Here is a 27,837-nt window from a genome sequence, read left to right on the forward strand (position 1 = left end):
GCCTTTTAGATTCTAGACACTGTCTTTTAATAACCGAGCACCATCAGCTTTCTTCACTACATTTGCTTATGCACCTATTTTGTATTCAGTAATTGTGTCAGGAAGGTGAGCATCACAGAATGCCAGGTTATTAGAACAAAGTGTTCTTGCCTTGAGATAGGACTTGAGTAAGAGGCCCAATGTTCATCTGTTACCTTAATACTTAACATTTAAATATATGTCTACAGACCTACATCCCTATCATTATATATTAATATATTGATTTATATGTAAGCATGTGTACCCACAGGATATTTAATGGCTGGTTTTTTGGAAGTAGATCACCAGGCCTTTCTTATCAAAGCACTGTTGGCTGGACTTGAACATCCTGCTTTTCTGTTAACAATCAAGCACCTACCCATTTGTATCACCTTTCATTGTCTCCAGACTCATTGTCATTGAGTTCATTCTGATTCATAGTGACCCTAGAGGGTAGAGTATAACCACCCATGTGGATTTCTGAGACTAAATCTTTACAGGAGTGGAAAGCCTCATCTTCCTTCCATGGAGTGGCTGGTGGTTTTGAACTTTTGAGTTTACAGTTATCAACCCAACATGTACTGTTAGCAGCCCAACCCACTAGGACTCGCTTCACTGTATCTACAGGACATCAAATATCCTATGTCCAAAATTCAATGGCCATTTCTCACTGCCTTTAAATAATAAAATCATGTTTTAATTTTTACTATGTTACTATCATATCTGTTGGTTTGTCTTCTAAATAAACTATATAATTTTATTTTAAATGACTAAATGGCTGGCTTGAACTAAGTCTTCAAACTCCAAAGCAAACTCATCACCATCAAGTTGATGCTGACTCCTCGGTAGCTATTTAGCCATGATGTGCTAAACAAAGCGTTAAGACAAGTGCACCAACGGAGATCTTCCTCACCTGGAATGCCTTTCTCTGCAGATCAAGCTGTCAGGTGACAGAACGTGCCTTACAGCTACAGTGTAGAATACATGTCAAACTGATGGAAAATTACCACAAACATTTTTATAAGCCAATATACAAGGATTAACTTGAAATAATTATGTTGAATGAATTCATAAAAATATTTATGAATATAAGATAATAAAACATATTTCTCATAATTTGTAATGCTCCGGAGTCTGATAGGAGTTTACGACAATAGGAAAAGAGCTAAACCATCACCTTCTCCAGCCTATTCAGGATTAAACTTTATCCCATGTCTTAAACTACAACAAATTTAGATGAATGTAACAAAGCGCATGCTGCCGAGGTCAGATTATATCTGAAAATCTCAAATTATGGGAACCAAATTCACTCGGCTCTCAGAAAACGTATGTGGTGTTTCAAACAGAGTAGGTAGGTACACAGAAAACTAACAAATAGTCTGTAGGACAAGATATTTAACCCTAATAGGAGAGGCGGTGGCCCGGTGGAAGAAGCAGTTCCTTGGAAGTTGGTAGACCAGGGTCCAGTACTCACTGTACCTATTTGTGCATGGATAGGCCCTTATGATGTCCATGTGTCTCAAATGTTCTGTTATTGAACTATACACCAGTCACTTGTCAGCTGCCTCCCTGCTATTCAGTTATTTCTTCTCTTTTTATTAAGGAACCACCTGCACTATTCTCAATCATTAGATCTAGATGTGATGGCCCTTGCCTAAATTCCAGTGTAAATCTTCACTGACAGAGGCCAGTAAACATACCCTAAACCCTTGTTACAGAGGCCGAGTTAAGACTGGGCACAAAGTCTGATGAGAGCCAATGGACCCTGAAAAGATATTTGGCAGAGTTTCTGGGAATTAAACTTCTTGTCTTCAACTTTAACAGCTAATCAACAGCATGGCATATAGGTTTAAAGCTGAAACTACAGTTAGTGTTGTTATCAAGGAGGAGGCTGAAAAGTAGAGAGAAAACTGACAATAAATTTCTCTGTCCTGAAAAAGAAGAATCTCACAAAGATAGGTGACCACAGTATCAGCAGCAATACTCAAACACAGCAATGATTGTGTGGATGGTACAGTACTGGGCAGAGTCTCATTCTGTGGCACATGGAGGCACCATGACATGTTATTCTGACGACTAAGATGCACCTGACTCAGCCATAATGCTTTCAGTGGTCTCATATGTGTGTGCAATGTGGAATATGAACAAGGAAAACTAAAGAAGGAACGATGCACTGAAACTATGGTTCTGGTAAAGACTATTGAAAGGACCACGGACTGCCAAAAGAACCAACAAATCTGTCTTAGAAGAGGTACAGCCAGAATGCTCTTTGGAGGCAAAGATGGACAATTTATCAGGAGAGGCCAGTCTCTGGAGAAAGACATTATGCTTGGTAAAGTGGAGGGGCAGTGGGAAGGAGGAAGGCTCTCAGTGAGATGGATTGACACGGTAGATATAACAATGGGTTCAAGCAAAAATTGTGAGGACGGCATAGGACTACCTGATGTTTCCTTCTATTGCACATATTGTACATATTATGGGTTGGAACTGACGCTACAGCACCTAACAACAAAAACAATAGCATATATAATAATTCTAAGAACTCCTAATTGTTTTCAAGCATCATATTTATTAAATTTTCAAGTTAAGCTTGTGAAGAAATTGAAATTTACAGCTATGTAGGGGAATTTCGTTTAATACAGCGACATTTAACAATAAGTAAGATGACCGTGCTCGTCAGGATTTTTCTGAAATCCAGACTTCTTGTCAAGTTATTCTGAGGACATGACACTGGATTTTCTTTCCTTCTGAAAACAGCTTGTCAGATAGTAAAATAATGGTTTGCCAGAAGAAGAATAACAAACAATATGAACTCTTTCACAACTGGAGGACGTTCCCACCAGCTACATTTTCACCTGATGATTTGCCTTAAAACATAAAGCGTATAAAATTGAGTTTGCCACACTCTCATATAAATGCAGAAGAGAAAAATAATGTATTGTACTGAGTGAAGTAAGAAAGCTAGTATAGTAATTTAAGTCTTTGTGCTTTTAATATCATAAGATTAAAGGACTCACAGAAATCCATTGTAATTCAGACAAGTACTATAAACCCTGTGAAGGATGCAAACAAAGCTTTATGAATTCTCAAACACATTATATTTCTTCCCCTTCATTTTTAGACTAAGTATTCTATTTGAAAAACAATGTACTTAGCCTCAAAATTTGTAATTTATTCTCTCATGCGTATATTCTAAAATATAGTCTGACCTCAGATTATTGTCTCCTGCCTGAAAACTGACCAACTTGTTCAGAAACCTAACTTTAACTTTCTCTGCCAGGGTATATTATTTATCATTAAAAATAATAGATCCAGTGCTAAAAGGACAAACACTGAGGGCTATAGTTTCTACATTTTAAAATCTTAAAATATGATATAATGTTGGTTAACAACTTATGTAATAAACAAAATCAAATATGTGAACCTAATTAATTGTCAAATATGTTATATATATTTCTATATAACACATACACACTTATACATGCATAATACATTCATGTTTTATATAAATATATTCTTTATAAACTGGCTGTTACAAGTCCCAGTTAATATTATTACTAGCCTGCTAACATTGCTATCAGACACTCACATATTCCATGTACAAAGAGAAAATCTGAATCATTGCTTCATTCTTTTGGAAATTCTTTCCTGAAAGTAATACTAAACTCAGAACCAAGGGTTTAGACCATAAAGTTACTTATTGTCTTAGAAGATATGAAGCCCAGAACTTGCTCATTTAGCCCAAGTACTGTTACCTGCGTTTCACCATATCAGCTAGTGATATTTTCAATTATAGAACAAAGGCCAAGGACAATTAAAGCAGCCTCCCCTGAAAGAGGAGAAGGAACTTCCAAAAACACAGAACTAAAATGATTGCCAGCACATTGATTTAGCCAACGTGTCTCAGGATCCATGCTTGCATTCAATGCAGTTCTAGAATACTGCCATCTGTTGACGAACTCTAGTTGGAATTTCTGCCCTAATTCCCCAAAGCAGGGATGTTGTTTGTATTGCTAGGTGTCATCAAGCTGAAAGGTAGCTAGAATAGGGACTAAGGGGCATTGTCACCCCAGTGCCTGAAAAGGCCCACATAGAGGGTTGGAAAGAGATTGGGCACACTAATGGGACACCTATAGGGAAATATAGAACTGGGCATGGACAGATGCAAGCCTCCTAGACCCAGGTAGGAGGTCCACCTGGGCACACCCACCTTAAGTTCATCACACAGGTGGGCCTAAACTCAGCCAAGGAGGTCAACTGATACTTTCAACCAGGCCTCCCAAGTCAGAGGTGTTAAACACACAGGCCGCAGGCGTGGACTCCTCTCTTTTTACTCTGCTTCTTTTCAGAAGCAAGTGGAGGGTGGGGTCTCTCTCTCTCTCCCATGTGGACACACACGTGCCAGCTCAGGTTCTGCTTGGGGCCCACATGCTCTTGGGCTGCTAGTCTCCTGGGATTCCCCAGTCCCACATGTGTGGGTTTCACGGTCCTGTTCCAGTATTCTTTTCCAAGTTTTTGTTTTCTTTTGTTTTGTTGTGCTCAGTTGTGAACCCCAGCATGGCTTTCACTGGGCTTGGCCTGCTTTCCAGAAATAGCGTGTCCCCTTTTGAGACTGTAAAACCTGAAAGGTTTCCTTTCCTTCATGAAAACTCACTTGGATTACAAAACATGCTTCTGCGACGTGAATCCTTTCAGTGCCATGTAGCAAGACACAGAGCCATTGCTATGCAGCTCACAGTGCATCGAGCTCATAGTTCCCTGGGTATATTAGAACTCAACACTACCCAGTCCCACACACCCTCCCAACTGTTGTCATGTTTGAGCCCCTTGTAGCCACTGTGTTAACACATCTTGGTGAGAGTCTTCGTAGTTTTTACTTTACCATATTTTTTACTTTACCCTTCTACTTTACCAAGAACAATGTTCTTCTCCAGAAACTCATCTGTACCGACAACGTGTCCAAAGTACGTGTGAGAAGTCTTACCGTCTCTGCCTCTAAGGAGCGTTGCAGTTGTACTTCCTGCAAAACACGTTTGTTTCAGCAGTCCGTGGTACTTTCATTATTCTTGGCCAGCAGCTTAATTCAAGTTCATCAATCCTTTTTGGTCTTCCTTAGTCTAAACTCAACGTTCACATGCATATGAGGCAATTGAAAATAACAAGGCCACCTTAATCCTCAAAGTATTATCATTGCTTTTCAACATTTTAAAGAGGTCTTATGTAGCAGTTTTACCCAAGGCAATATTTTTTGTTTGCTTGTTTGTTTGTTTGTTTGTTTTATCTCTTGACTGAGGCTTCTTTGAGCATTGATAGTGGATTCAATCAAAATTTAATCCCGGACAACTTCAATCTTTACATTTATGTAATGTTATATATTGGTCTGATCTTGAGGATTTGGGTCTTCTTTACATTGAGTTGTAATCTATACAATCCTGATCTGCACCAACAAATGCTTCAAGTCCTCCTCACTTTCAGCAGGCAAGATCCCTCCATCATCTGCAGATCACAGGTTTTTAAGAAGTCTTCCTCCAAACCTATGCCTCATTCTTCCTCATGTAAACCAGCTTCTCTATGTGCTCAGCATACAGATTGAATAAATATACTGACAGGATAAAACTCTAACACTCACATTGCCCGATTTTAAACCAGGCCATATTCCCTTCTTCTAGTCACACAAATTGCCTTTTGATCCATGTACTGGCTCCCAATAGCAGAATGAAGTGTTCTGGAATTCTCATCTTCTCAAGGCTATGCTGTGCTCCACACAATGGAATGTCTTTCATAGTCAATAAAACAAAAGTAAACATCTTTCTGGAATTCTCATCTTCTCAAAGCTTTGTTATGATCCACACAATGGAATGTCTTTTATAGTCAATAAAACACAAGAAAACATCTTCCTGGTATTCTCTGCTTTCAGCCAAGATCCACGTGATGTCAGCAATGCTATCCCTTGTACCACATCCTCTTCTGAATCCAGACTGAACCTCTGGCAGCTGCCTGTAAATAGATTATTCCAGCCATTGTTGACTGATCTTCCCCCAAAGAATTTCTTGTATATGATATCAATAATATTTGTCTACAATTCACATTCTGTTGAATTTCTTTAGAATTGAAACAAAATGGTTCTCTTCCAGTCAGTTTACCAAGTAGTTGTCTTCCTAAATTTTGGTATAGGTGAGTGAATGCTTCAAATGCTTCACAAGTTTATTGGAACATTTTGACTGGCATCCCATCAATTTCTGGAGCATTGTTTTTAGCTAATGCTTTCGAGACAGCTTGGACTACATCATTGAGTACCGTAGGTTGTTAATCATATGCTACCTCTTGAGATGGTTGAATGTCAACAAATCATTTTTGGTACAATGACTATGTGTATTCTCTGGATGGATGCTTCCTGCATCATTCAATATATTTCCCTAAAAATCTTTCAATATTTTAACTTGAGGCTTGAATTTCTCTTCAGTTATTTCAATTTAAAATATGCTGAGCATGTTCTTCCTTTTTGATTTTCTAACTCTAGGTCCCTGTACATTTTATTATAATATTTTACTTTGTCTTTTCAAGCTGCCCTTTGAGATCTTCTGTTCAGCTTTTTTATTTCATTGCTTCTTCCTTTTGCCTTAGCTATTGGACAACTAAGAGCATATTTCAGAGCCTCTTTCTGACACCCACGCTGATCTTTTCTTTCTTTCCTTTTTTAATGACCTTTTGCTGTGTTCATATATGATACTCTTGATGTCCTCCTATAGCTCATCAGTTCTTCTGTCATTTGTGTTCAATAAGTCAAATATTTTCTTGAGATATTTTTAAAATTCAAGTGGGATATTCTCAAGATTGTATTTTGGCTCTCATAAACTTGTTTTAATTTTCTTAAGCCTCAACCTTAACTTATAAAGCAATTGATGATCATTCTACGGTCGGTTGCTGATCTCATTTTAGCTACTGTCTCTTCCCAAAGATGTAGTCCGTTAGATTTCTGTGTGTCCCATCTGAAGAAGGCCATGTGTACAGTCCTTGTGTTGTTGAAAAGAAAGGTATTTACAATGAAGAACTTGTTGGTGTTAGAAAATTCTATCGTGCGGCCTCCAGCTTTGTTTCTATCCCCAAGGCCATATGTTACTGCCTCTTTGTTTCCAATTCTTATCTTTCAATCACAAATACGTATCAATACATCTTGAAGATATGTTTGATCAATTCCATATTAATTATGTTGGTAAAATTCTTCAATTTCTGTAGCACTAGCTTTAGTGGTTTATGCATAAATTTAAGTAATAGTTTATTGACTGAATTTTCTTTTATATGAATAAATATCATCTTATCATAGGCAGCATTGTACTTCAAGATTGATTTTGCAGTGACTTTTTGACAATGAGTACCACGCCATTTCTCTTGATTATGTTATCCTCAGCATAAGAAACCATATGATTGTTTGATTCTAAGTGGCTAATACCATTTCATTTGAGCTCACTAATGCCGGGGATATTGATCTTTATGTAATCCAATACATTTTTGCAACTTCCAATTGTCCTGGGTTTATACATCATACATTCCACCTTGCAAATTTAATGGATATTTACCACTATTTCTTACCATTTTAAGTTGCGTCCCATCAGCAAATGGAGATCCAGAAAGCTTTATTCCAATTACCTCATTATAGTTGACTCTACTTTGAGAAGGCAACTCTTCCTTAGTCGTATTTTGAGTGCTTCACAACCTGAGGGGCTTATCTTCTGGCACGATCTCTGACACCATTCGGCTACTATTCATGAAGTTTTCAGTATCTGACAATATCCCACTGATTTTCATAAGGTTTTGAGTGGCTAATTCTTCAGACACGGATAGCCCATTCCTTTTTCATAGTCTGTTCTTAGGCTTGAAGATCTGCTGAAACCTACTTGCTTTGAATGAGCCTGCTGGCATTTGAAATACCAAGGCCATAGCTGCTAGCATCCCAGCAACACTCAAGCCACTGCAACAAAAGAAACTGACAGACAAGTGGTGTGGTAGCAGGTAGAGGATCCCGATCATTAAGCTAATCAGAAACCAAAGTTCAGTTGTATTTATGCTTGCCAGCCACCTGGAAATTAATGTCCAAGCAGAACCGCACTCCAGAAGAGTTTTGATTTCTGTTCTTTTAGAAGTAGATCACTAGGACTTCTGAGACAGCCCTGGGTAGACACCAATCTCTCAGTTAATTGTCACCCAAGGTCCCCATATTTGGATTTAGCTTTCCGCATGTTGAGCAGGATGGAAAAAAGAAAGCATTGTTTCCTTATAAAATTAAGATTCTATTAGAAAGAGAAAAGAAAATGAAATTGAATTGGGAACAAAAATAATTGCACGCATTTTAGAAAGCGTTCAATGTGGATTATATTTCAATATAGAGTATTTTAAAAGCCTCACAACTGGACCAATAAGCAATAGCATGATAATTACAGAAAATACTGACATTTTCAAATATTTCATTTTAATTGGATCCATGATCAGTACTCATAAAAGCAGCAGTCAAGAAACCAAACAATGGATTGAGTGAGGAAAATGGGCTTAAAAGGCCTCGTCTGAGGAAAGATGTCACCTTGAGAAGTAAGGTGCACCCAACTCAGGCATGTTTGTTTGTTTGTTTGTTTGTTTGTATTACTTCCTAAACATGTGAATGCTGGATGATCGCGAAGCATGATGAGAGAAGAATCGATGCATTTGGGCAATGCAGTTGAAGGAGAACATTGAATATATTAAGGACAGCCATGGAATGAAAGGACAGACAAAAGGAATTGGAATAAACTACCACCAGCATGCTCTTTAGCAGGAAACATGATAATTCTTTTCTGAGTTCACCTATTTTGGATACATTCTCAGAGAAACCAGTCCTTTGAGAAAGACATAATGTGTGGTAAAGTAGAGACAGGTTAGGGTTACGTAGTCTCACTATGCGATAGATTGACCCAATTAGCTGTAACCCACCCTTGCTTTATTCTGTTGTTCTGATAAGCAAAAGAAAACTTAATGACATTTAGCAACAATATACTTCAAATAAATAAAACAATGAACTTTCATATACTTGAATATCATCCTCATAAAATGCTCATAATGACTGACCAGTTAATATTCACTATTCAAAATATACTTGATTCTAAGGAGCCCTGGTGGTATAGTGGTTACTCATTGGGCTGCAGTCCTCATGGTTAGCAGTTTGAAACCCCCAGAAACTCCTTGGGAGAAAGATTGAGCTTTCTACTCCTGTAAATAGTTAGTCTCCACAGTATGTTACTGACTCAGTATTAACTCCATGGGAGTGAATTTAGAGTTTTATTTTTCAGAACCATGACCTGGTATTTAAAGAAACAATTACCAGCTATATAAGCCTGCTGCTCCCTCTTGGAATGGATCTGCCGTGGGGAACCAGCCTCCCCACACTGAATGGGTCAAAAGGAGGGGTGGTTATGTATTTTCAGGGTAAATTAAAGAGACATAAGACAAGGCATGCAAATGCTCACCTTTCCCCTGGAGAAAGTAACCAGAGTGAGGGTAATATATTCTCGTAAGAGACTTATATAATCTCCGACTGCAAACCCTAGTAAGCACATATGTAACAGGAAGGGGTTGTATTAGAGGCATACATTTTACATGGCGGGGATGAGCTAGGGGCATACACACAAAGGAATGGGAGGTACTAGAGGCATACATGTGACAAGAAGGTGGGTGGGTTCTAGAGCAGTGGTTCTCCACCTTCCTAATGCCATGACCCTTTAATACAATTCCTCATGTTGTGGTGACCCCCAACCATAAAATTATTTTTGTTGATACTTCATAACTGTAATTTTGCTACTGTTATGAATCGCCACATAAAAATCTGATATGGAGGATGCATTTTCATTGTTACAAATTGAACATAATTAAAGTATAGTGATTAATCACAAAACAATATGTGATTATATATTGTGAAATATTTATTTCTAATTACAATTAAATGAAATTTTGTCTTGAAGCATGGTGTAGCATGGGTAACAGTCTTAATATGTTATGTGCTAATATGTGTTTTCTGATGGTCTTAGGCTATCCCTGTGAAAGGGTCATTTGATGCCCAAAGGGGTTGAGAACTGCTGGGTTAGATGGTCTGATTGCTTTTGGTGACAGATAACCTTTAGGAAGTTAACCTTTAAGAGTGTAGTAGCAACCATGTGTTTGCAAGCAGCACCTTAAGATTGACATTATTAAGGGGGACATTGTGGGGAACAAGTTTTACTTAGGAGAATGTGATTGAGATACATCTCCACCCCACAAACATGAAGGCCTCCCTCCATGAGAATGCTGGCCTCCCAGGCTTCTTAAATATGAGTGTCGAGAATTTGTCCACATACACTCTTTTCCTGGTTCTCAGTTTCCCACAGATCTGGTAGAGTGGAACTCAACTCTCTCAGGCACCAAGAGGAAATATTACACTACTGAATGGAGAGCATTGCCTTCAGAGCTTCACGGAGCCGATTTCAAATCAGGAGTCTGACTGTGAGATGCATGTGATCTGGCAAATAAGGTTTAACTACTGTGAGCTTAATTTACATAATATATTAAAGGCTTTGTTCAACTCAGTGTGTTGTCCTACTATCAACCTATTATTATTTGTGTAAATACTTTACACTCACTTTAGAGCTTAATCTGTACAGACAACAATTCATATATTGTGGTTCATAGCTGGCCTGTAAGAGTATAATTTCCTTTTCTCAACAATGTTTTAAATGATATACCATGGCTAAACTAATAGCACTATTAATGTGTGGTTATGCATTGGGTTGCTAACAGCAAAGGCAATTGGTTGAAACCACCACAGAGGGAGAAAGATGAGGCTTTCTACTCCTGTAAAGATTTACTATCTCAGAAACTCGCAGAGATAGTTCTATTCTGCCCTTTAAGGTTGCTTTGGGTCAACATTGACTCGATCACACCGAAAGTGATGTTCCGGGAGGGTGATTGATAATGTTCTCTATCATAAAATGACAATGATTTTCTAAGGTGAATCAGAAACATAATAAACCATAGCTATATGAATGGATTTGGGGTTGCCACTATATCTAGCCCCATTCTAAGAACCTCTTATGACATGGTCCTGCCTGATGCTCACCATCATGAGATCAATGAAAATGCAGGTGCGAGGGTAAAGTGTGGTAAAGAAACTAAATGGTGCCTGACTATCAGAAAGCATAGCATTTGAGGACTTAAAGGCTTGTTTTAACACAAGTATCAATCTAAGTGAGGTGTCAGCTAAGTCATCATGGTAGAAGCACACTAGCTTGTATGATCCAAATAATAAAAGCCTAACCTGAAAGAGAAAATGGTATCAGAACTGAAGTTATGAATACTTGGTTTCCTGTAGGCTATGCAAAGCTATTTGGACAGTGGAAGCCCAGATTACCTCGGCAGGGTCTGCCCATGGATAAAGCCTCTGGAGAATCCCCTTTGGTCATAGTTGAGGGAGGCGAAAAGCCTTGTTAACAGACAGAGAGCATTGTAAAGTTGATTATGGCAGATGTAGATATGTTAAAATGCACTATTTATCATTTATCATTCATTCTCCCCTTAACCTATTTAAAAATTGTATCAGTTTAAAACAAACAAACAAAAAAATGAAGGTGAAACACACATGGATTAAGCTTCTGGTAAGTTTCTATGACCATAAATTAACATCTTTCATTTTATCTCCATTTAGAATTTTTTCTACTTTTTAAAGTTTTCTGCTTTCTTTTTTATTGAGGTGTTTCTCTCTTGTATTTTGTTATTGTTTTTAGGTTTAAAAAAATATTTTTCTATACAGGTAATTCAGGATCTGTAAATCTATAGAGCTAGCAAGTGGATTAGTAGTTCCTTGGGAGTATAGAGGGATCATAACAATGAACACAAGAAGAAAATATTCCCAAACTGATTATGGTAATGATTTCACAACTCTTCTTGATGTGAAGGAACTATTGAATTGAATTATATGTGAGTTGTATGCTAATAAAACTTTTTTTAAAGAAGGTTAATTGTTGATATTAAAGTAAGTGATGTGCCCAGCTACATAGTTCCTGGACAGATCCAACATCCCACTGCTATTGAGTCAATTTCAACTCATAGCAACCCTGTAGGACAGGGAGAATTGGCCCTGTGAGTTTCTGCAGCTGTAACTCTTTATGCGTGCCTCATTTTTCTCCCATAGAGTAGCTGGTGGCTTAGAACTATTGTCCTTACAGTAAGCAGCCCAACAAAAACCAAGCTCCTTTCCTGGAAAGATGCAGGTAGTGAGATATTCAAAAGTGTTTATAGTAGCTAGTATGAGGCATAGAAGCACCTCAATTGTGTGACTTAATGATGCATTTACACCAGTGGTTCTCAACCTTCCTAATGCCGTGACCCTTTAATGCAGTTCCTCATGTTGTGCTGACCCCAACCATAAAATTATTTTCATTGCTACTGCATCACTATAATTTTGCTACTGTTATAAATCGGGCAACCCCTGTGAAAGAGTCGTTCAAGCCCCAAAGGGGTTGCGACCCACAGGTCGAGAACTGCTGATTTACACAATCTTGAGAGTCATTCTAGATGCCCCTTTTGCCTAAGCCTTGTCCAACTCAGGTACTGAGTTAGACCGCATTGACTAGAGAAACAAAATCCAGAGATTCTCATATATGTATAAGAAGGAGCTTTATATTAAGAAGTAATTGTATATCAGAAAAACATCCCAGCCCATTCCAACTCAAGTCCATAAGTCTGACACTAGTCCAAAACTCCCTCTTCAGACTAACAGTCACAGCAATGATGCCAAGCAGGAATATCACAGGCTGGTGGCTGCAAAGTCTTGTGGATCCAATGGTGGTGGATCCTTATGAGAAGGTCACGCCCCCAAGAAGGCACCACCAGGTTGTGACTTGATTGACAGGCTAGACTCCACCCTTACACTTTTGTATCTTCAAGTTGACATGAAATAATGTAACTACCACAGGTACATTCCCATTTTCTAAAATCCAAATTGCACCATGTGGCATTACTGAGATAGCAGGTATGCAGGTACTGACATCAATAACTACATGCTTGGCATTTTCATCCTTTCATTATCTGGTAATATTTATTTTAGCATATTTTAATTTCCAATTCCGAACATAGAAGGCATAATTGCTATATCTCACCCCATCACACCCCACTCCCATCAAAAAGTGGTTTAGTGATTATGTAACTGGGTGAGCTATTCTTTTAGAGTGTTTTGCCCTTTGTGGATGAAAGGTGTTTCATGAGATCAAAGCATTCCCATTATTATTTGTCCACAATTCAGAACAATCATGGTAATTTGGCAGCATCAGTCCTCCTTGGCAGAAAAGCAGGCTGATTATAAGGGTGAGGGGGTTTCATTCAGTTTATATGAGGTCAAGGTCACAGGCAGTGCACAATGAAAAGTCTTTGTTTCATGAATAAATAAAAGATGTCTGATTTATTCTCTTATTTCAGAATCCCAGCATACATTCATTTTAATTTTTTTGAAATACATTTTATCCACAGTATTATAAGAAAACCTCTTCAAGTTATGAATTTATTATCCACAGTTTATATTTCTCAGTCATGAATCTTCACTGTCTAAACAAACTTTGATGCAGATTTTGATTTTCATTTTAAATGATGTCATCCTTGGTGATTCATTGCATTGAGGTGAATTTGTTGCTTAGAATAATTTAATATCTGATGTTCATAAGTTAATGCAGGGACACTGGGATTTACTAAAATCTCAGGACAATCTGTTTCGAGTAGAAAATTATGCAGCTATCAGTCATTGGGGACTGTGAGTTACATTACATCACACCCTGGAAGTAGGTCCAGTAATTCTTCGGCTTGATCTGACCGTAGAGACTCTGCTACTGTTGGAGATTTAGCTCTAATTCCCCTCCCCACCAAAAATGGTTTAAAGCAGATAAAGTTTGCTCACTTAGAAAGCTAGGGGCTTTTTTCTTCATGGAGATGGGTTGTTTTTTTTCTTTTTTTTTGTTTTGGAGGTAGATCTGCAAATAAGAATTTAGTAGTAGAGTTTTTCTATTGGTTATTTAAAGATATTTCATTAGGCATCTTTGTTTTAATTAACTTTAGTCTGGATATATATTTTTATAAGTTAAATCTTCTCTCTTAAAAATGAAGGCTGCTTCACACATAGAAAAATGTGTCAATTTTCACTAACATTTGTTCTAAACTCTAGGAGTTGTGATAACAGATATTCACACATAAGTCTACAAGTTGTCAAGAGTGTTATCCAATGCTTTCTATCTACTCATTCACCAACAAGTATAATTAGAAAAATGATGGAGTTTCTAATAAAGCTAAACCAAGTGAATATCCACTCTATCTAAAGAGGATCAAATAAATAAGTCTTGCAAAGATTACATGATTTTATAGGATACTTAAATAATTAAATGTAGTTTTCCAACCTTACATAACTTGTCTTGGTGAAGGAAAATACAATAATGCAATCCCTTCTTAAATAATTTTTTAAAATACTTTTATTGGGGGCTCTTACATCTCTTATCACGATCCATACATTCATCCAGTGAGTCAAGCACATTTGCACATATGCCGCCATCATCATTTTCAAAGCATTCTCTTCTCACTTGAGCCCCCGAGAGCAGCTCCCCATTTCTTCCCCCTGCCCTTCTTCATGAACACTTGAAAAGTTATAGATTATTATTTTCATATTTTACATCGTCCTCCATCACCCCTCACCATTTTTTCATTATCCGTACCCCTGGGAGGGGGGTTATATGTTATCCATATGATTGATTCCCCTTTTCTCCCCCTACACTCCCCTAATCCTCAGAAAATTAAATAACCATAATTGAAAACAATTAAAGAGAAAATAACTTTCTCACTCTCTATATAGCTTGCTCTCCCTCCCCTTGACCCCCACTGTCTCTTTCCCTTATCCATACTCATATTCACACAACATCCTTACTTGTTTTGTTTATCCCAAGTAGCATAGGTAACATACCATTTTCATCTTGAAGTAACTCCAATTCCTAAGTGCTTGAATATGTATTTACAGTCTGTAGAGAACCCCGAAGTATATTAAAATCATCCTTACCACCAGGAACTTACCTCTAGGTTCTTCCCCAAAAGTAGAGCATTCTTCATTTGAGGACTCTGTGTTCAACTCTTATATTTTGGCTTCTTGAATGCTAGAAGCCTCATTCTTCAAAGACCATCAACGAATCATTTCTCTTCAATTTATTTTTAATTCCATGCCGGCTTCTCAACTTTGCAGACTAGTGATCATGGTATAACTTATATTTATAAGAGAACTGAGGTTTCAAGATGAGAATTAACGATGTTATTGAACTTGAATAAGAAAAGGGCCATGAAAGTTACACTAAGGATTTATTTTTCACATCACAGTAATGTACCTGTTTATTTTTCAAGGGAGGAGAATTTCATTGTAAACCTTATCCCACCTATACTATAACATCGACCTTACCTCTTTACACTTTTTATTGTTACCATTTCCCAAACAAAAGTATATCAAAGGAACACAATTTGAATCCCTTGAGGATGCCAAAACTGCCTTTTTGATGTGCTATAATTTGAAAGTGCAGAATTCTTCAAGGACATATTGGAGAGATGGAAACACCACACTCAGAATTATGGAGACATAGATGGAGGATGTATTGAGAAACAATAGATTCAAATTTTGATATTTTGTTTAATAAAGCTTCCTATGATTTTTTTTACTTATCTATGAATATTTGAAAAATCTGCTATTGAAAAGCCTATGGATAACCGAGCACTATCAACTTCCTTCACCACATTTGCTTATCCACCCACTTTGCCTTCAGCGATCATGTCAGGAAGGTGAGCATCATGGAATGCCAGGTCAATAGAACAAACTCTTCTTGTGTTCAGGGAATACTTGAGTGGAGGCCCAGTGTTCATCTGCTACCTTAATATTAAATGTATAAATATATGTACATAGATCTATTCCCCCATCGAGATATATAAATATATTTACATATATACATGCCTGTATTTAGACCCCTATAAATTCCGTTTGCCTCCTCGTTCTTTCCTCTATTTCCTTTTACTTTCTTCTTGCCCCACTATCATATTCAGCCTTCATTTGCGATTCCAAGTTCCTGCTCATTTAGCATCTTAAGTCTTTAGTAAAAGACCTAAGAAAGCTACAACAAAAATAAACGTCCTCAAGTTGTCCTGCTAACTATTCTGAAGGAAGAAGAATGCCTGAGTCATAATTCAAAGAGAACCCATCTCAAACATAAATTCTACAATGCCCTTTCTTTTAAACTTGCATTTTAGTGGATACAAACATGGGATGTAAATCTTTCTTGTACAGGAAATAAAAGCTTTTAGTTTTTGTTTTTATCTTAAGCTTGGTTCACTAGAGAAGCAAAATCATTGAAACCCTCTACTCCCATAAAGACTTACAATTTCAGAAACTCACAGGGGCAATTCTACTCTATCCTATATCACTATGAGTTGGCATTGACTCCATGGTGGTGAAAGAGAGAGAGAGAAATTTAGATAAATAAAATAGCTGACACAGTTGTAGATGTGGGCTAATCCAAATCCAGGTAAGTTTCAAGTCCATGGGTCAGATGTTAAGCTGGAGGCTTCTCCTGACTCACATATTTTAGTGGATTAATGAACCAAAGATCAGCAGGAAGACCACTGGCTGATGGCTGAGAGACCAATTGACCTAAGTTGAGCAATTTAGATGACAGGCCATTGGCTCAAGCCCAAAGAACTGTAGTTTAATGATCCAGTTGCAGGATCCAGACTCAGCAAAAAGTGAGCAAGTTTCCCCACAGCATTTGCTTACATTAGTAGCAATCACATCCCAGGAAATGTTCTTTTGGTTGATTGCTTCAGGCCTGTGAAGGGAGTAAGGATGCTGGATCTTCGTCTACTCATCTATCACCCATTGAATGTGATATAATCCAATGCAATGGCTGCAAAGGAAATCAAGACAACACAGCACTTATGGTGATGGGACTCTTTAGGGATGACAACATATTACAGAAGCTCTGGCGGCAAAGTTGGACTAATCCAACTGCAAGGTCACTATTTCAAACTCTTCAGCTACTTAAGTAGAGAAAGATGAGGCTTTCTGCTCTAGTAAATATTTACAGCCTTGGAAATCTATAGGGTAAATTCTACTCTCTCCTGTACGGCCATTGAGTCAGAATTAACTAGATTGCAATGAGGTGGGGGTTTTTTGTTTTGTTTTTTCTTAATAGGCTGTAAGATAATATCAGCAGTGTTAAGTATAAAGTTCTTTTGTCCACACCAACTCTTCGGCCATGCCCACAGGTATGTCTCTCTCCATAGACATGTCTCTCTTCATAGGCATGTCTCTCTCCATAGGCATGTCTCTCTCTGGTATCCAGCCTCTTCACCACATGGTCTCTTAACCTCTGGCCTGTTCAAGCAAGTGATACAACATTCCTTCATCACTCACTCACTCACTCCCTCACTGCCATCCAGTCAATGATGGCTCATAAAGACTCTTTGTGGGTTTCTGAGACTGTAACTATTTATGGGAGTAAAGAATCCAGTATTTCTCCCAACAAAGTTCCTTAAGCACTGATCAGTTACCAAAAGGCCCTCACTCAGCAAGCTAGCCTCCTTTGCAAAGAAATTTCGCTTTACTACATTTTCCACTCTGCCCTCTGCTCTTAGTGCCCCTGCCTCTCCTGTCAGCCCCAAACTCTGTGAATGGATCTTCTTCCATGGGATTCTCTCGTGCTCGTCTGTGATGGTACGTATGCCCATTGGAAAGCAAAACTGACCAATTTCTTCTTAAAATGTACATACCTTATTTGCATGCTCCCATCCAGCCATTTGGTGGGAATTATTAAGACTATGGAAAAAAGGCCCATATCCTGTAATGTGAATTCACCACAGTTCTTTTCTCTGATTTAATGAATAGTTTGAAAAATAGTAAACATAATAAAATAAACTTGTATACTTATTCATCTTGTGCACTAAGCAAATTATTTGAAACAACAGACTATATGAAGAAGAATTCAGCATCAGAATGGCAGGAAGGCTTGTTAACAACCTTCAATAGGCAGATGACACAACATGATTGCTGAAAGTGAGGAGGATTTGGAGCCCTTGCTGGTGTACACCAAGGATTAGTGTTCAGCATTGATTACAATTACAATTACAATTTACAATTCAGTGTAAAGAAGACACAAATAATCCGACTTAGATGACTAGGTAGCATCATGATAAATGGAGGAACAATTGAGTTATCAAGGATGCCCAAGTGCAGAACTCGGCAAAGTTCTGTTCTGTTCCAAGAGGTGTGACTGTGAGTCAGAAACAGCTTAGTGGCACTTACAACAACATCACATGTTACTATTAAAGCTTTTATAGTATTCTAACTTTACAACAAAAAATATCGCTGCCTTCCTCCAGTCTTGAGATAAAATTCTACTGTTTTATTTAATCCGCAAAAGAACAAATAAACTATTTACATTCATGTAGGTAATAGAAGATTAGTCTTAAAATGAGACTCACTAAACCCTCAGGAAACAGGCCTTTAGAACTATTTCTACCCTGTCTCTACTTAATCTAGGGAATGAAAGGTTTAAGCAAAAGAATTTTAGAAGCCTAAACATCTATTCATACACTGTTCTTTTGTTCATTTTTAATTCAAATTTCAACACAATTTAAGTTTACAGAGTAGAATTATGAGGGGGTATCCCCCCCAACACTGGATTGTTTTCCCCAAAGCTATATATTTAATTTTATTTTACAAAAAACCTAATCACCTTCAAAGTACTCTCCGTTACTCTTAATACATTTGTCAAATGTGATTCATTTTTGAAGCATTTTTCAAACTCATCTGCTTGCAGGGCTGATGACACCTTCCACATTTTTCTTCACCTCTTTTACTTAGTCAAATTGCTGACCTTTCCTCTCCCTCTTCATTAGAAGAAACCAAAAGAAGTTTCATGGAACAAGGTTAGGTGAGTAAGGTGTGTGGAGCAAGAGAGGCATGTTGGGATTTTGTTTTGTTTTGTTTTGCAAAAAACTGGTGCACTGAGATGGCTGTAGATGAGCAGGTGCTTTGTCATGGTGGCAAATCCATTCCTCCATCTGTCACCAATCAGGCTTTTTGGTCACACACTATTAAGCAATCTTTTCAGAACCTCTAAATAGAAAGCTTGATTAACTGTATGACCTGGTGGAATGAACTGCAAATGCACTATCCCCTTCACATAAAAAAAAAATAAGTATCATCTTGATCTTTTATTTCACTTGATGAACTTTTAGAGAGCGAGTGACAATGACATCTTCCACTGGCTTGACTGTTGATTGCTTTCATGGTGGTAAAAATAGCACCATGTCTCATCACCAGTAATGACCTTGGAAACAAAGTCTGGGCTGCTTTGGAACTGTTCTTTCAAAGCATGGCAAATTTCCACTTGACTCTCTTTTTCCTGATCAGTCAGAGCCCATGGGAGGCATAAATTTCATAGTAACCATTAAAATTCACTGAACTAATTTCCAAAGTCATCTAGATAACTTCCCCATCTCTTCAACGGTCTGTCATTGGTCTTCTAGCACAAGTGCAAACATTTTGTCGACATTTTCAACCATTTGGGAAATTGATGGACATCCAGAATGAGGTTTGGCATCAAAGGACATTTCATCTTTTCTGAAACAAGAAAACCACTAGTACACTTGGGTTTTCCCCTAGTGCTGTCCTTGAAAGCTGTGTTCAACATTGTGGTAGTCACATAATCTGTTGTCAATTTGAGACTTAAGAGTGAAGGGGTGGAGTTCAGCCTGTCAATCAGGTCACGGCTTAATGACCTCATTTAGGGGCATTGAGGAGATAAATAGCTCACTGGAGGCAAGGCACACATTTACTCCCTGTGAAACATTCCCATGGATATGACACCATGGAGCTATGCTAGAGCCCAGGAGCTGAAGGAGCCACATGGAGATCCCTGCAAGTGCTGAGATGCTTCCACTGCCACTGGATCCACAAGAATGCCCACCCACTGGCCTGTGAACTTCCTGCATTTGACATCATTGCATGTGTTGTATGAGTCTGAAGAGGAATTTATAGATTGGTATCAGGCATATAGACTAATATCAGACTTATGGACATGATCTGGACTGGGCTGGGATGTTTTCTCAATATTCAATTGCTCTTGTATCTAAATCTCTTTCTTATACACATATCGGTGTCTACGAATTTGTTTCCCTAGTCTACTCAGACTAACACAAACATCACAACAGTTTCTGCAGCATTTTTTCCTGAGCAGGAAACAAAATTTAACAGCTGCATGCTGGTCTCTTAAATTGACCATCACAAAAAATGAAGTCCGAATGAAACTGCTTTTATGAAAATGTTCACTGTGACCAGAAAAACCTTCTCAGGCAATGCCACTGAGTGCACTAGCTCAGAATGAATTGCTCAATGCTCACCTAGTGGGGAAAATGTGGTACTAGGTAAAGCTCCACCCCGCGGAGCATTTTTCCAGTTGTTGTTTTGTTGGGGGTGGGGGGGGGGTGTTACCTCTCGTATATACCAACATGCATATTTTACTTTATAGAAGATTTAAGAGTAAATCTTCCATAGTAAATTTTTCAGCCACAGACATTAACCATAAAGCCGACTTTGCTTGCAATGCATCTCTACTCTTGATATTGAAATTACTTCTACTGATGCTCAACTGAAAATTCTTTCATTCCTTTCATTCATTAATATACAAAGTGTTAATGAAAGGAGTTTCTGAATAATTTTAGAATGTCTAAAAGTCTTCCAATTCTGGAAAACTGGATATCTACATATATTTTCAGCATAGAGCCTACTTCCTTAACCAGATTTTTCAAGCCAGTGATTTTCAACATAGTGCGTGTCATGGTACAAATTAGATTATTTTAATATTTTCTTGAGCACAGTCAGTAAAGCAAGATAAATTTGGGGAGGTTTGTGTAGGACTTGATTTCAAAAGTTCAACAATTAGATCACACTTAAAGTATATGATTATGAGTATTAGTTTATGGTGTATGATTATTAGCAATATGTTAAAGAAGATCCTAATTATTAACTGTGAATATGTAATTTCTTAATAAAATATTTTCAAATTTGCAGTGAGAAACTTGTTTTTTGCTGTGAATATGACTTTTCTATATTTAATGCTTGAAGTAATAAAATGTAATTCCTGATTATGAATGTTCCATTCAAAATCTTGACAGTCACTATGAGGGAGGAAATGTTTTTGTACAAATAAGTAATAAACAATTGTTGCTTCAAGATGAAACAACAAAGACTAGAGTTACCCTCTCATGTAAAGCAACCCTCTACCACCCCAACATACACAAAGATACAAGCAAGCAAAAAAAAAGCAAAACCAAAATACATTAAATGAAAACAAGGAAATACTACCATCAAGTTGCTTCCAGCTTGTAGCACAAAGAAGTATTGCCCCAGGGTGTTTCAAAACCATAAATCCTACTGGAAACAGACAGGTACATTTTTTCTTACAAAGATGGCTGGTGGCTTCGAACACTTTTTTTACCACTGTGCGGCTCCAAACAACATATATAAAAAAAGAATATCCAAGATTCTGGATATTTGGCAAAAAATAAGTGATACCGGAGAGACAGGAAAATTGAAAACTGAGGTGAACTTGCTGATTATCCAAGCACAAAACTCTGAAAGAATTTCCATGAAAGGTTTCGAGACGCAAGCCAAATGTCCAAGTTTTCCTGCATGGTGGAGTCCGCCGTAAAAGGATAAAATGAGATGAATAGAGTCTGATCTCCACCAGAGAAGAACCCAGAGATTTGCAGATGACCCCTGGGGTTATGACGGATTATTTCAACGAGAAGTGGAGTCACAACTATCAACAAGTTGAAACCTGAGAACATCTCCTTGATATCAAAACCCTTTTGTATAAAAGCAAGGCAAAGAGAGATGATCTCTCTCTCTGCTACTCTTCCTTCCTGTCTTCGGGCACTCTGCCTGCCCCATGTGGGCCACCCAATGCTGAGAACCATCTCTGCCCCTTCATGTTTCCACTAATCCTAGATCCATGGGACTCTACACCTGGCATTGTCCTGCTTCACTTTTCTGTGCCACTGGCCTACAGCTACATGAGTCTGAAAAGGAACTTACAGACTAGCATTGGATTTACGGACTTGAGTTGGAGTTGAACTGTACTGTGATACCTTCCTGATATATAATTACCTCTTGATATGAAACTCTTCTTTATACATAAATAAGTGTCACTGGATTTGTTTCTCTGGACAACCTGGCTTATAGACAACCCAGCATAATACACCCTCCTACAGGTACTCAGCCAAGTAGTGTTGAGAGCCTTATATGACAAAACTACCCAACACATGTTGAAAATCATCTGAAGGAATGAAAAGGAACATTTTCTGGTACAAAAAAGGAGATAAGAACTGCGCCTATTAATACCAGACAAACTGGAAACACTAACAATTCAAAGATTGTTGGATAGAATAATGACTAAAACCTTCATCTAAGGAGTAAGTAACCCTAACTGATCACTGTCCTTGATGAACCTGAAAAAAAATCATAAAATCAGTTTTTAAATGGATCAAGCTGCTTCCCAGAATGATGTGCAATAATATTTATAGGAGTATAAAAATATTCAGCCACAAAGCTCAGAGGATTTGGTATCCAGCCAAAGATTACCAGTCATGCAAAGAGGAAAAACACAATCTGTAATGAGAATAATATACCCAAAAAGGCCCAAAATTTCAAGATAATTACATCATAGCAGTTATTATTATTGTAGTCTATATGTGTTAGAGAAGTTAAGTAACTAAATGGAGGAAATAAAGAATAATTTAAACTGAACTTCTAGAAATGAAAATTGCAGTGTCTGAGAAGGAAAATATATAACATGGGACTCCTGGAAGATTAAACATATGAGAGAATTTTTATTTTTACAGTAGTCAGATAAAATCTGAAGGACTATAAAATTTTCAGACATTATTTTTGGAGCAAATAATTTTACATTATCAGGATCAAAGATAATGATAAAAGTGCCAATAGTCAAGAATAAATGAAAACCCATCTTAACATTAACATAATAAATGCCAGATCTTCCAAATCCATGAAGAAAAAATAGAAATGTAAGGAAAAAATAGATAAATTCAATAATTATAATCAGAGATTTTAATACTCACTGCCAAAGAGTCAATGCTCAATCACAGTGAACCCTTGTGGGTTTCTGAGATTGTAACTGTTTACCAGAGTAGAAAACCCAGTCTTTCTCTCACAGAGCTACTGGTGGTTTTGAACTGCTGACCATGCCGATCACAGCCCAATGCATACCCACTACACTGTCAGGGCTCCATGGAGATTTTAATATCCATCTCTTATGGTTGGCACCAAAAGTGTAACCACTACTCCCCCAGGGTTCCCCACAACAAACCCAGAGACAAGGAAACAATAAGAGAGCTTATCGATGTCCAGGAGGGCATAGAATGCCTGGTGGGGTTCGATCAAATGCAATGTAGCTGAGAGGAAGTACAGAGAGCCTAATGAAGGTCGAACAAAATAGAGGAAAGAATTAGGAGGCAAAAGACATTTATAGAGGTATGAGCATAGGCATGTGCATATGTAAATATATTAATATATAATGATAGGGATAAAGGTTCATATACATAACAATTAAGGTAGCAGATGTACATTGGGCCTCTACTCAAGTCCTCCCTCGATGCAAAAACATTTTGTTCTAATAACCTGCCATTCTATGATGCTCATCTTTCTGACAAAAATGCTGAAGACAAAATGGGTGCATAAGCTAATGTGAAGAAAGCTGATGGTGCCCAACTAGTACAAGATATAGCATCTGGGGTCTTAAAGGATTAAAGTTTAACAAGCGGCCATCTAGCAGGGAGCCAACAAAGCCCACATGGAAGAAGCACACCAGCCTGTGTGATCACGAGGTGTCAATGGGATTGGGGGTGTCAGTCATCGAAGCCCAAAACAACCATTTTGATGAGAAAGAGGGGGGTTGGAATGGAAACTGAAGACCGCGTATATGTAGACAGTTGGATGTCCCCTCACAGAATAGTCATGAGGAGGGGATGAGCCAGCCAGTGTGCAGTGTAGCATGAACAAAACACACAACATTCCTTTAGTTCTTTAATACTTCCTCCCCTGCCCACTATCATGATTCTAGGTCTACCTTACAAATCTGGCTAGAACAGAGCATGTACACTTGTACAGATAAGAGTTCTCAACACAGAGTATCCAGGACAGATAACCCCTTCAGGACCAACAATGAGAGTAGTAGTGGTGCCATGAGAGTAGACGGCAGGTGTGGGGAGAAGGGGGAGAAAGGAGAAACTGATTGTAATGATCAATGTGCATCCCTGCCCCCAGGGGGATGAGCAACAAAAACATGAGTGAAGGGAGAGGAGACAGGAGACAGGAGACGATGTAAAATAGAAAATTAAAATAATTTATGAATTGCCAAGGGTTCACCGGTGGTGGGGGTGGGGGTGCAAAAAGATAAGCTGATACCAAGGGCTCAAGTTAAAAGAAAATGTGTTGGAAATGATGATGGCAACATATGTACAAATGTGCTTGATATAATTGATTTATGAAGTTGTAAGAGCCCCCAATAAAATAATTTATTAAAATTAAAACAAAGCAAAATATCCCTCTCAATAACTTTTTTAAAAAAATTAATAAAACATCAGTAAGGCCAACTGTGGTAGTTAGCTTTTATATCTACTTGGCTGGGATAAGATTTTTCAGTAGTTTGTCAGTTGAGGCCTCCCCTTTGATGTGGTGTAACAATATATTCCACTCCATTACGGGAGAGGGCTGTAAGCAGCCCAGCTATTGTGAGGAGATTAGGGGAATCCTTACTCAGGCCACAGTCTATTCCCTTCCCCAGAACCCACCCCCCAGCCACCCCGGGGCATGTCCTACATGATATATACGTAATTTGATATTGTGGGGAAGGAAGCTTCTTTCTGGGAAGTTTCTTGCTGGGCCAGATCTCTATCTGACTCATTGACCTCTGTTCACTTGAGTCAGTGACCCATAATATTGCCTGATGACCTTTGAAGCACCAGTCTCTTATCTGATTTGCCAGCCTTAAATTCATCTACCTCTACATCTACTGGCCCTGGCCTTCTTGCTGTACCTCCCAGCTTCATTCTTTTGCATCCTGGCTGTTTACCCTGGGAACTGCTCAAGACAGGAAAAGTCTCAGTCTTCACATCTGACTCATGGAATTGAATTGGCCTGGGCTTTCCTTCTTCTACCATCTGTAAGCCACTGTCTTGATGAAATATTTGTGTGTCTCTCCATCTATAAGTATCATCGGTTTTGCCTCTCTAGAGAAGACTAACAACAACAAAAATAACAATTATCAAGTACTCCATACATCTGGAACAAAATGCACAAAACTATATATGTATAAAATGAACATTTACCAAGACAGGCTATATTCTGAACCACAAAATGAGTTTTAGGATATCTGAAATAATTCAAGTTATATAAACTATGTTCTCTAAACACAATGCAATAAAATTATTTTAGAAATCAATTAGCTCAAAGATATACAAATACTTGAAAAATAAATAACACAGTACTGAAAGCTCCATGAATCAAAGGAAAAGTGATAAGCCAATATAGAAAAGCCAATATTTGGAACTGAATGAAAGTAAAAGAACATCATGTTCAAATCTGTAGGGTGCTGCTAAAATTGTACCTAGAGAAAGGAATTAAAATGTTGAATGCCTGAGTAGAAGGAGAATAAACGTATCACAGTAAGGAGGTTGGTTTCCACCTTGAGAAAACAGAAAAAGAAACCAAATTAAACCCAATGTAAGGAGAACGAAAATATAAAGATAAGTGTGGAAATCATTGAAATAGAAAACAAACAAAAAAACCTACAGAGATAGAGGAATCAAAGGCTGATTCTTTGAAAAGAGCAATGAAATAGATAAGCCCTTTTTCCAGAATGATTAGGAAAAGTAAGAAAGAACAGCATAAATCACAAATACAGGCCAATCTCCATTACTAATTTCCAAAGTAGGATAAATCATTCCTTGCCGTTTTACATTATATAAATTAGCCATGGCATTGAAAAATTGAACCAATTCCTCCTTGCAACAAATTCTTCACAATCACTATCACTTACTACAAATGCAGCTTTTAAATCAAATGCAGTTTTAAAATCCAGGTCTTCTCTTGCACTTAAGTAAGACTCACAAAGAACTTTTTGCCACTATTCTGACTTACCAACAATTATTAAAGAAGCAGGAAAAGATCTCATTTGTAATCTGGGAACAATCGAGAATAGGAGTGAAAGTGATGCTTACACTACATATTTCACAAATAACAAAAGGAAAAGCGAATGCTGTGAACACCTTTGTGCTAATAAAATTTACAATAAAAATTTACAGTAAAATAGACAATTTCTCAAAAGACAAAAGCTAACTCTATAGTAAAAATAATATTTGGAATATCTTTGCATCTACTAAAGAAATTAGATTTAAAATGAAAAAAAAATTTTCCTCAAAAATAATTCCATGCTCAAGTGACTCCACTGGTGCATTTCAGCAAATATTTAGCAAACAAACCACATTAATTCCATAAAAATTCTTTCAGAAAATTGAAGAGAAGGGAATACATCACAGTTCCTTTTATGAGATAGTGTAAGTTTGATACAAAATTCATTAAGAAGACATTAGAATAAAGGAAAACTACAAACCTATAGCCATTATGAACACAGATATAAATACTCTGAACGAATTATTAGGAAATCATATACAACAAGGCCTAAAAAGTTTAATAAACTAGGACCAAGTAGGGTTTAGCACAAGAATTTAGGGCTTAATTTTTTTAAAAAATCAGTGTATTTGTGGTAGTTATAATCAGTTGTCAAATTGAGAGAATTTAGAGTGAAGGGGTGGAGTCCAGTCTGTTAATCAGGTCATAGCCCAAGAAATCTCTGTGTGGGCATGGCCTTCTCCTGAGGATTCAGGGAACTCTATTTTTCCTCCTTGGAGGCAGGAGACTCTGTCTTGGGTGACTCCCTGGGAGACATTGCAGCTGACAAGACACATGGAGCTATACTAGTACCCTGAGCTGAAGAAGCCACGTGGAGACCCTTGCCAATGCCGAGGTCTCTATCGCCACTGGATCCACAAGACTTTCCACATACTGGCCTATGATCATCATGCATTCAGCATCATTGCACGTGCTTCTTGAGTCTGAAAGGAATTTACAGATTGGTAGCAAACATACGGGCTAATACCGGACTTATGGACTTGATCTGAACTGGGCTGGGATGTTTCCTTAATGTACAATTAGTCTATATAAAGCTCTTTCTTATACACGTATGAGTGTCTATGAACTTGTTTCTCTAGTCTATCCAGACCAACACAGTATTCTATTATAGTATGGCATTAAAATGAAAGTGAATTATCATGTCAATACACCTGGGGAAAACTTTGGAGAAAAAATAATCCTGTCAGAAAAAATTCTTAACAAACCAGTAGAATCCGGACACAGACCTTTCCTAAGTTTAAACCCTGTAGTACCCCCTATTTCTGAATGACACAGTAAAGGTTCCACATGGCCACAATTAGATAATCCAGAATTTCTGTTCTTTGCAATGTTATTCATGGTTTCTGCTATGATCCACAAAGTCCAGTTAAATGCTTTTGCATAATTAACAAAAGACAAATAAATATCTTTCTGATATTTTCTTCATTCAACCAAATTATACCTGACATCAGAAATCTTATTCCATGACTATTAGGTCAGGTTGTCCA

This window comes from Echinops telfairi, unplaced genomic scaffold (assembly GCF_000313985.2).
Source record: "Echinops telfairi isolate 266 unplaced genomic scaffold, ASM31398v2 ScPeMD7_7469;HRSCAF=8507_1, whole genome shotgun sequence".
NCBI lineage: Eukaryota > Metazoa > Chordata > Mammalia > Afrosoricida > Tenrecidae > Echinops > Echinops telfairi.